Source organism: Polypterus senegalus, chromosome 2, assembly GCF_016835505.1.
Source record: "Polypterus senegalus isolate Bchr_013 chromosome 2, ASM1683550v1, whole genome shotgun sequence".
Taxonomy (NCBI): domain Eukaryota; kingdom Metazoa; phylum Chordata; class Cladistia; order Polypteriformes; family Polypteridae; genus Polypterus; species Polypterus senegalus.
Window position 1 is genome coordinate 248,464,600 of NC_053155.1, and position 11,203 is coordinate 248,475,802.

General features: G+C 38.5%; 1 long non-coding RNA gene across 1 annotated transcript; it reads right to left on the reverse strand.

Moving 5' to 3' along the window:
- Nucleotides 1-3,145: 3,145 nt before the first annotated feature.
- Nucleotides 3,146-5,791, reverse strand: LOC120524675. Its single transcript, XR_005632820.1, has 4 exons — nt 5,759-5,791; nt 4,428-4,561; nt 3,986-4,122; nt 3,146-3,197 (listed from the first exon to the last, which is right to left on the reverse strand). It is a non-coding gene; the product is annotated as an uncharacterized LOC120524675 (long non-coding RNA).
- Nucleotides 5,792-11,203: the final 5,412 nt, after the last annotated feature.

Consider the following 11,203-nt stretch of genomic DNA (forward strand, 5'->3'; position numbering starts at 1 on the left):
GGAAACAAGCACTTGAAAAACCTGTGATGCTCAGCAATTAAGTGTTTCAAATACAGTAAGACCCTCAGTTAAAACAGGAGAAAATACAATGTTTACAATTTGTAGTAACAGTAATAGTAGCTGCCAGTGTTCATCATCTTGGGGCACAATGTCACCAAAAATGAGTGGCACATTACGGAGTAGACACCAACACTGTATTGCGTTTATGCCCAAATCATTGCTCTCATCATCAAGTTTTACAGCAGGAGGCCGATTTCTCCTCTCCATGTACCCATAATTAAATGAATGCAATCTTCCATCAAACTCTTCTGCTGTCAAAAAATGAGCTTGTACATAACGCAAAACAAGTTTTAATTCACACTGTGCAATGCCTTCTAAAACATCATGCATTACATCTACAGAAAAATTGTCTGATATATTAAAAGTACTGCAGAGAGTTCAGCAAACATGTGCGCTTTACACCATAAACATGAGGTAGTGTTGGGTCTGCTTGTATAGCTTCACAGTGTCGCAAGTGTGTCTCTTTAGTGGGAAAAATAACATTTGACTCATCTTCACAGAACACAGTTTGATAATCTTCCCTTTCAGTAAGGCAAAACCTACAGCTATTCGGAGCTCGAAAAGATTCAACAAATCCAAAAAGGCAGTGCAAACCAAGATTATCTCCTGTTATTTGGACAATACTGCCACGCACAAAACCAGAGGGTCCTTCTATTCCTGTGGACTCAAGAACTTTTATGTCATTGACAATAGGTTCTAAAATTGAATCAAATCCATATGTTTTTATGTCTTGGGAATGAAAAAGTGCACATAAGTGTATGTTGGCTAAAGAGGAATTAAATTGTGGTGGAAAATTTCTTAACGTAAAATATATACCTCCCAATTTGTGGATGCGTTTTTTTGACCCTAATGGATTGGCACATTCAAAATCATCGTAAAACATTTGAATCTAAAGTCCATCTTCAATATCACAGTAAATACCATCTTTATTAGGTACACCTGACTTAAACCTGAATGAGGTCTTTGGGTGCATTAAAATGCTCTGTAAAGTTTGAAGAATTGGGACATAGGCAAATTTGTCAGTCACTGTAACTTGCTCATATAATCCAGTAGACTTGTTTTTTCTATTGTCAAATCTGACACCAAGTACTTTCTGAACAGGCTGTGCAATTCCCCATTTCCTTGAAAAATATGAGTTTCGTTTGGACATGGAATTAAGTGAGGTAAAAGGGTTTTCAATTGTCTCAAATGACTGTTCAAACGAAGAGCTGTCTCTTTTACTTGGTCCTGGATGTCCTGAACTACTTCTTCCATAGATATAACAAATGTATTAATAGTAGTCTGACTTACACCTGCAGCTTGCAGTTGTGCTATTGCTGATGCACACATATCAGGTGGTGTTTTTACTGGATATTGGCAGGGAACTGACATTTGAAGATTTAGCCACATCAATACTACCAGATTGCCCAACATCTGCTTCATTAACAGCACTATGTAATGGAACTACATTACTTACTTCATGAACTCTATTTAAATGTTTGCAAACCCAGAATATGTTCCAAATTCTAAACAGCATCCTGCCTGTTCACATTTTAGACGAAGTGATTTGCCAGAAAACAGACCATGAATTAGTTTTAGATGTCGAACAAGCAAATTTGTGTTCTCCAGGCAGGAGGAGTAAACAAAACAAATCATTTTAGCTGGCAATCACCTCTAATGCATGAATCTGGCTCGGAGCTCAGCAACCCTTGGACTCTCTTTCACTTTGCCAATGTCAATCTCAAAAATGGTTGTTTGTATAAAGGTGTACATGTTGTGAAGCACCTTATTGTACGAGGCACCAAACACAAAGTGGGCTTTAAACAGTTCATCAAAGGCAGCAAGACCCCTCACTGACTTGCATGGTATGGCTTTTTTGTCGAGGATGATGTAGTATCCATGAATGCTGCTTTTCTTTGTCCCGACAGCAAGCAGGTAGGGCTGGGTGCTCTCCTTAATTGAATCAAGATGTTCCTGTATGTTAGTCCCTGCCTAAAAATAAAACAAAAGACAATCCTTAACAACGCTCCAATTGCTTATTTCTACATTAGTTTTACAATGAATACAACTGGGTTGAAGTTGAAGCAGACAGGTCATACAGAAAATGCCAAATTTACCTTTTTGAAGATCACAATGTGTTTCTCAGCTTGAGATGCCGACATTTTCCCAGGTCTCTTGTGACCTTGTGCTGATGGTGGAATTAGGTGAAGTAAAAGAAGAATCGAAGCAAGACCGCTACCCCATCCTAAGAGATATGGTTATTTTAGGGGGGAAAAACATAATTAGTAAGGTACATAAATATGTTATTAACTTGTTAAAAAACAGCTTACCATCTTCATCTGATTCAGTGTCCACAGCTGATTCTGCACAGTGAATCAGGTCCTGAAGTTCTTGGGAGGAGTTAAGCTCCTTGCTCTGCTGAATGACTTTCTGCATAAATGTAGTTGGCCACCTCTCTAAAAATTTAGCTGCTGTCTTTTTACCAAAAAGACAAGCAAAATCCAACTCAATCTGTAAAACCCACCAAAGCAGAAAAAAAGCAACTAAGTGGAAATTTATTATCTTTACAATAAAAAGTCAAACTTTAAATCCCCACAGATATCCTCTATTGTCCTTATTTCACAGAAAAATAATCTAAATCACATTAATAACTCAAATGTTCTTACCAGGCCTTTGATATCCAAATAACGTGGAAATTCAGTTAGCACATCAGTGCATCTGCTTGGGTCATGAATTATCTTGCGATACTGAAATGTCTCCCTCATCTTGACCTTTACTGTCGCCTCCTCTGAAGTATGCTTCATAAGAGAAACAGCTTCCCTATACTGTTCTTCAGTTAGGATAACTTCTGTGCTGGATGAAGCCTCTCTCTGCGCAGATGGGCCACCAGACTGGGGGACACATCTACGGGTCTCTAATGGTGCACTGTTCCTCTGAATGTTCTTAATTTTCCATGACAAGTACCCTTGTCCACTTTGAGGGTCATAATAATGTTCCTTAAAAAATGTTTAAAGTAAAACAAGACATCCATCTACCACATAATTATTTAACTAAATTGACTTACATATCCAAGCTTTGTATATGGATCCCTAAGATATGGAAACAGGGCAATGATTCCTTGAGCATACAGTTCTCTTACTTGTTTGGGTGGAGATGAGCTGTAATATTATAGAGAAACAATCATATATGAATTGAAATGTAAATAATTAAATGTTATTAACTTTTTAAAATTCACTTTTCCCAGCAGTTAACACATTACACTTTATAAAATTGCATCAACAAGATGAGAATTTGAGTGTCACAGGCATTTGCTACAGAAGAAATGTCACATTAAATTTTGTCCTGACACCTTTGTAAAAGTGCTCGTTCACCAAAAATTCAGTTTTGTATTTTTTCTTTATAAATTTTTGATTGCATCCAAGAGCTTTCTAAACCCCTATAAACAGAAACGTGACTACAACTTTCAAGATCCGTGTCTTGCATGACCCATGTAATGTAGAATAACCATTGTGATAATATTCCATGTGGCTATAGTGGTTCAACCTAAACTTCATGAAACTTTAAATCCTTAGTGTGTGTAAAAACAGACTATTAATATTGTTATTTTTTGCACAAACTACTTTTCTTGCTCTATAAGAACCATTATAGTCACAAGGACTATTTCAAAGACGTTTTACTAACATTCTTGGCCTTGAAGTGGCAGTTTTTTTCCTGTCTATGAGGGGGACTTTATCACAAATATGTTCATTTGTTTTCTGAACATGAGAAAGATCTTACTCTGTGGAATGACACAGAGTTGAGTAATTAATGAAAATATTAGCATTTTCACTGAATTAACCTTTTAATGACCTTAATGATCTTTTAAAAATCATGTCCTTTAACAAATTTTGCTTTGGGCTAGGAAATCATGACCACTGGAATAAAGAATACTTAAAATACAAGTTACCTGTGCTTTTCAGTCATATCTGCAGTAAGAATATTGACCATCTTTCTCCTGTTGCTGTCAGACAAGCATTTGGTTTTGTTGTACTCTCTGATGATTCCATCCCCACCAGGTTTAGTCTGCAGAATTTTTTTGACCATCTGCAAAGTTACAAAGCACAATAAACAACTCATGTCAGAAAACATTCTGTGAACATGATTGTGTAGTCACATTGTGATTCTGCACCTGGATCAAATCTCCAACACATGAATTTGGTAAACTCGACTTATTTTTTGCAATTTAATTTCACGCATTAACACAAATGACACAGTGTGATATTGTCAGAAATCAGAAAGGCATGCACTTTCTTCAAAATGGTAATTTCTTTAAAACATAATTTAAAAAAATAAGTGACTAAATTCTAAATTCTTACTGAATAACATCCAAGGCACAGACACACACTCACAATTCCTGCTTCATCTTCAGCTCTCCTCTTTCTTGTAGGGCTGTCATCACTTAGAAGAATGGTGTCATCAGATTCATTGCTTGAAATCTCAGCTGAGCTTTCTTCACTTGGCACTGGAGGAACATGGGTCAATTCTGTTGACCAAGAATTAAAAAACCTACAATTAGTTTTAGTCAAGTTAATTTGACTGTTAATTTGACAAACAACTGTCAAACACTGGTACCGCTAACAAACTTTTTTAAATTTACAAAATTAAATACCCGTTTGCGATCGCAATGTTATATGAATTGTGTTTCCTAAAAAACATGTTTACACATGGCTGTAAATGTGTGCGTGGGTGTGATCTGACACCCAGACGCGGTGGTAAAAAGTTGTATATTAAGTCACACTTAACAAGCGGATTGCATGCGCCTGTCAACAAGGATCGACAAGATATGAGGCAGGTCGAAAAATCGGCCGATTGCGATTTTTGGCCGTTCATTTGGTGCATCTTGAGCTATTTAATTCCCTGTCAAGTCATGCCATTAGCATTAGCCGTTGTGCTAATCCCATCAAGTGGCTTTGGTCCAGCGCTCACGCAAAAGACACTAGATGCGCGTGCTTAATAAATAAATTGTCATGATTCACGCCCTGTCTGCCGTCTTTTTCCCCACGCTGTCACTTCTCCTCACGTGCTCATGTTTTCCCTAGCTCGTCATGCGCATTTTCCACGCCTCCGTTTCCGCCCCGTCTGCTCACCGGTTTCTCATTTCCCCATGATTAATCCAGCATTTAAGCACACGATGTGCGTGGCTGTAACTGCTGGATTATTGTGTGTTTCGTGCCTCGATTTTCTAACGTTTGTTTTTTCCTTCTGATTTCATGTTGCCAAGTTCGCTTTGTTTCTCGTTTTCGCGTCTCGGACTTAACGCCTCGCTCTTTAATTTCCCGGTTCTCGAATCTCCGCTCTCCCTTTTGACTACGTCTTCCGCCTTTGTTTTTTGCTCTGAAGTTTCATCGCCTGACATTTGAGCGCCGACCTCGCTTCCGCTCTCCGATCACGCTCCCTCCAACTCTGCCGCCATCTTCCCGCATTTGGATCCATCACGTTCTGCACCGCCCCGTGACACAAATGATGGAAAAGCAGTGCAGCTCAACCTTTATACAAATTAATTTACAAAATAAGCTTAATGTTTGACTTCCCAATCACAGTCAATATGCAAATACATTTTAATTAGGTTTAATTAAGCCTTAAGGCATGATATTTTGATGCTCCCCGGACATTTGCAAAGCACAAACAACCACGTCACTTGCCAATTCTCAACTAAGTACATTTTGACGATATACATTACCATTTGAAGAATCTGGCAATAGTATCTGGAAAACACCCAAATTTGGTTGCTTTAGAATGTCCTCAAAGACGTCTTCGTCTATTTCAGTGCCAGACTCTTCGTAAAGCCTGGCCTCGGGCCTATTAGAGACACTGATGCCGAACTTCACGAAGGCTGTAAATGAACCGAAATAAGATTCAATTGAGTGGCAAACGCCACCGACATTGTCAGCTTAATGCTTATTTTTTTATATAATTACAAATGCAATTACCTTCATCCAGAAAATCGGAAAGTTTCAAATCGCTGTGAGAAACTTTCACATACTTCTGTTCACTTCTGAACTTAACTTTGACAAGCATCTTCACTCCTAACAAAGTATTTAGTGAGTACTTAAAATATATATATTTTTAATTTAAGTATAGAAAGATAAAGACCTCACCTTGCAGCTGGCATGTGGATAAAATGGCGTTTTCGTCTTCATGATTGTTAAAAGGGGAGGGGCAAAGATAATTTGGTGGCTTTTTTGCACTTCAAGTGTAAAAATGTAATTTCACCACGCAGCACCACTGCAACTACACTACAAAAGAACATTTATTAACACTGTTGGTATCAATTTAACTCTTTTAGAATGAATAACATTTAACACTGCATTTTTTACACTGCTTATTTTACTGTGTAGGTGTGAAATTGTTCATGTAGTTGTAATAAAGATCAGAACAACAAATTACACTGCCCTGTACATTTGGGCAACTACAGTCGAAAAGTCTAAAACAAACTTTAATATAAAGAATCCCGATTTTGGCAAATCGAAAACCCACTTAATAAAACTGGTAACAAAAGGCTGCTGCATAAAACCTACTTTAAGTTGATATACACAATAGCAACTAAATAATTTTTGTTGCTCTAGTTTAATATGACTAAATAACAAGCTAGTGATCTCATTACCCACATCTTTACTAAGACAGATTCTCAAATTTGTTTTTTTTTTGTTTGTGAATGAGGGATTTATTTCCATTATAAAGTTAAAAAAAATATAAAGTGATACCCCAACAATTTGGCAAAGGCACCAACAGAGTCCTTATAGCATGAATGACTTTACTGTGAAATGTGTTAAAGCCATTTGGCAGAAAACACTCCTTTCCTAAAAGCCTGGTGCAATGCTCTTTTAACTGGAGACTCCTCTGCTTATCCCATGCAGGCCTTGCAGCAGAGGAGTCACCCTACTGACTGATGCAGCTGACCTTTCACAGGTCCCTGCTGTCCCATGGCTAAGGTAAGGCTCCCTCTCCAGACCTAGATTTGGGATCCCCAAAGGCCATGGTGCTCACAATGAGACTCTCCCTTCAAGCCTCATCACCTCCCGCTGCCTTCCCGATCTTTTGCAGAGAGTCATCCAAACTTCCAGTTACTCCCACTCAGGAGCAACTCCATTCAGCCGCCCCCGAGTGTTGGCCACACACTCCTCTCCAGGGGCTCTCTTCCAGGCTGCCTGCTTTCTCCCTCCAAGGTCTGTTCAAAAGTCACTTCTTTCGTGCTGGCTTGTTCTTATAAGGCTCCCTGGGCACAGCATCTCAATTGAGCACTGCAGGAAGCTGATGAAGCAACTCTCATGTGCAGGTGCATCTCGCCCCATTCATTCCACCAATTCCCCACAGCAGTATGAGCATACCCAATGAGCCAACCAACCGATTTATTTATTAAAATGACCATTCTTTCTGAGCCGCGGAACTGCTATACCACAGTCCCTCCCCATGTCTTTAAGGACACAGCTGCACCTCTTAAAAACTTCCAAAACCTGCCAGCCCATACCTCATTGGACAAAGGTCCACATCATTCTACCTTTATAGGTGGGTCAAACAGTCAATCAAAAGTTTATATGTTGGTGTCCAATATTGGCATACAAAAGCCAAACAAATCCAATAATCAAAGTATATATGAAATAGTGCTATACTCCACCTATACAATATACATACTGTATATAAAAAAGGTACTCCATTCTAAATGTGCAAACAAAAGATAATACACATTTTAATCCAATCCACCAAAGACTATTCTACACTATACTATATATACACCACACACCAGAATGACTAAAAAGGAAGAAAACTCTAAAAAGAAACAAAAGAAAACTTTTAACTTCATTGTCACAGTCACAGTGAGGCATTTTGCAGGTATCTTGTAGTTGGTAAAAGGAGCCCCTGTATTAACTCAGTGTTAATATGTCAGAGAGAGGATGGACAGCATTCTCTCCTTTTCTGCTATCTTCAGGGGGTCCAGAGTTTGTCCCATAACCGAGCCTGCCCTTTTTGTTAGCTTGTTAATTCAGTGGGCCTCTCTTGAAGATATTTTACCTGCCCAGCCAACACAGCATAGACAATTGCACTGGTCATTACAGAGTAGTAGAAGATGTGAAAGATATCACTTCCCTCATTAAATGTATGCAGTCTCTTAAGAAAGAAAACCCAACCCAGCCCTTTCTTATATACAGTAGTTCTTCTGTGTTTTGAGACCAGTCTAAGCCATCATTAATGTCGACTTGTAGAAGTGGACCACCTCTACATCCACTTATTGCATAGAGACCGGAAATAGAGGCTAATTGGTGCTGGAAAAGTTAATAGCCAGTTCCTTGATTTTGCAAAGGTGCTGACAATTCTCTTTGCACCAACAACCAAAGTTCTCCACCTGACTCCTATACTCTGTGTGAAAAAAAAAAGCTACAATATTTAATGTAACAAAAGGAGTTTATTTATTAGCATCAATGCAGATCCAGAACATTAACATTAACGTACTGAATACCCAATTAACAAAGTATGCACACTTTATAGCCTGAAAATTGCCCCCTTTCTCATAGTAATGTCATAAATCAATCCCAAACTGCTTAATTTATAGCAAACAAGAGTTAGGTCATGTCTAATGACTTTTTGGTGACTTTTAGTTATCAAAGATATAAGCTTTATTGCTTACAGAGATCATTAATTATCTTATGAGTAAGATCCTATCATTAAACTCCAAGATACTCCTTTAACAAAAACGGGACATCACCTTCACATAACACTAATGACTTCCTGTGGAAATATTTTATGGGTAAATAAGTACCTATAAAGATGCAGATTTGGTTAAAACCTAAAGAAATAGCTGGTAAGAAACTATTCAACACATACTGTATGAAATCTAGTTCATTACTTATTGTTAAACAACAAAATATATTTGCAATGCTAGTATTTAAAGTTAACAGAGTAGAATACAAACCCTTAATTGAGACATATATTCACATAAATACAATACAAATTGAGCATATATTCTTCCACATCTGTCTCATCCCCTTATCAATTCACCCCTTAACACTAGAATTAACAGAGCCTACTAGAAAACTCGTAAATCCGGCCCACCTTAAATCCATTCGCACCTCTCCGTCAGCATCTTTTGTCCTGTAAATGTGCCGATTAAGACAAGCAGCCTGCTATTCCATCCCCCACCCCCACAGAACGTTCACTAAGTTCTCCCAGCTCATGCCTTGTTTGATTATCTGGGAGTGAACTGCTGGAGTTTTAGGATGGAAATAATAGATCGGTATTTGGAACACATGCATTTCATGTGTGTTCCGTTTCTACAGTAATCTGTGTAAACACATTGTTAAAACAGAAACTTTTTCATATTTTTGTAATAAATGTTACAAAAAGTAGGCATAAACTATAGAATGTGTGAAGACTGAAGTCCAAAGATCAAATGAACATGTTCACAAAAGGTTGAAGTACAATACAACAGCTTCTGTGGCGTAGCGGTAAGATTTTCTGACTTGTAATCAAGAGTCCCCGGTTCAATCCCCACTGCCTCCTATATTTGCCATTTTCAGCAGTAGTGAGCTGCTCTTATTGTTAATATTATACAGTACACACATACATTTGGTTTGCATCTGTAACAGACCATGTACATTTATAGTGCTGTACTTGCAAAAGTTACCATTTTTTTTCACTTCACGATCACGATACATACTACCGCCCTAGGGATCTGACGCTGTTAGTTTTTATTTGAAACTGGTAGTAACTGTAGATGTAAGTGGTGCTTTGAGGCAAATGAACTGGCCATTCTCTGATCTGGAGGGATAAAAGCTGACACACAAACGCTGGTGAATCTGGTTTCTTTGTATTTCACCGTCACTTGATTTTTTTTTTTATTCAGTTTTATTGAGTGTTCCTGCTCATGCAGAATTAGTATGCACTTTATGGTTTATGAGGTCAAAAAAAAAAAAACCAAAACAGACGTAGGTATATATGATATTTGGAATTATTCATTTTATGACCTTTTATGAGGTCAGTTCAGCGCTATATGCAATCATAAAATTCAAATGTTAACAGTTTACACACATGCAAGGACCATCTTTCCTACATTTACAACATGTGTACCTGTTGCAATGCACACATTTCTCTCTATGCTGTGGTTTCTATTACACACCTGAAAGAAAGAGACAATATATGTGACATTTTGAAGAAATCATTTTATGACCTGAATAGTACCAATCAGAAAACATCATCGCACTAATGCAATATTATTTGAAAACGAATAGCGTCTGGTTGGGTGTGAATTTACGCTGCAGATGTTACTTAGAGTCAGAACAGGAGAGGTATATTAGAGAGTGAGCGTGACTGAGAGAATAAAGAGAGAATAAAACTGAAAAAGTACCATTAAGGATTGGTCTACTTCCTAGAAACTAGACAGATGAATAGTTGTTGCTATTTTTGTTGACCATAAATTTGTCATTAGGCAACTTTTATTAGGTGGTGGTGGCATCAAAGAAAGCAGAGAAAAGTAGAGATTAATAATAACTGCAAATCCAGTTGCTTTTTGTTTTTTATATGTTCCAGAATATTAGCCTGGCATATCTCTATTGGTAAAGTACTATAGATTTTTTGTGCATGACAGCTCTGAAGGATGGCTGGGATTCTTACCTGACCGGAACACTCTTTTAAGGGAATGACTGGGGGAAGGAGCCTGCAAGGGGCAATGCCTTCCCCAGGACAACAGAGGGCAACCACCCCTGGCTTATAACGATGCTACGGGTTTGGAGCATGGAACCTCAACACGGGTTGGGGGCCGTAGCCACCACCATGGAGCACAGGAGGAAGGGCTGAACCCTCCTTAGATGGACTGCCACTACACCTGGAAGTACGCCTGGAAGGAGATCATGGAACACCTGGGGCACTTCTGGGTGCTCTATAAAAAGAGCCACCTCACTCCACTCAGAGAGGGACAGGGACAAAGGGAGGAAGATGGACAAAGTTTGCCAGGAGCAGTGAAGGCAGAAGGAGACAGAGAGAAGAAAGACAAAGTACTGTGTGCTTGGAATTGTTTTACTGGGCTGTGTACTATGCACTGAAGGTAGGAAACAATTGAAAAGTGTTTCCCACTGAAATAATAAAGCCTTGTGTCGTGCTGCACTTGTGTCTTTGCCTGTAGTGTCTGGTGTTT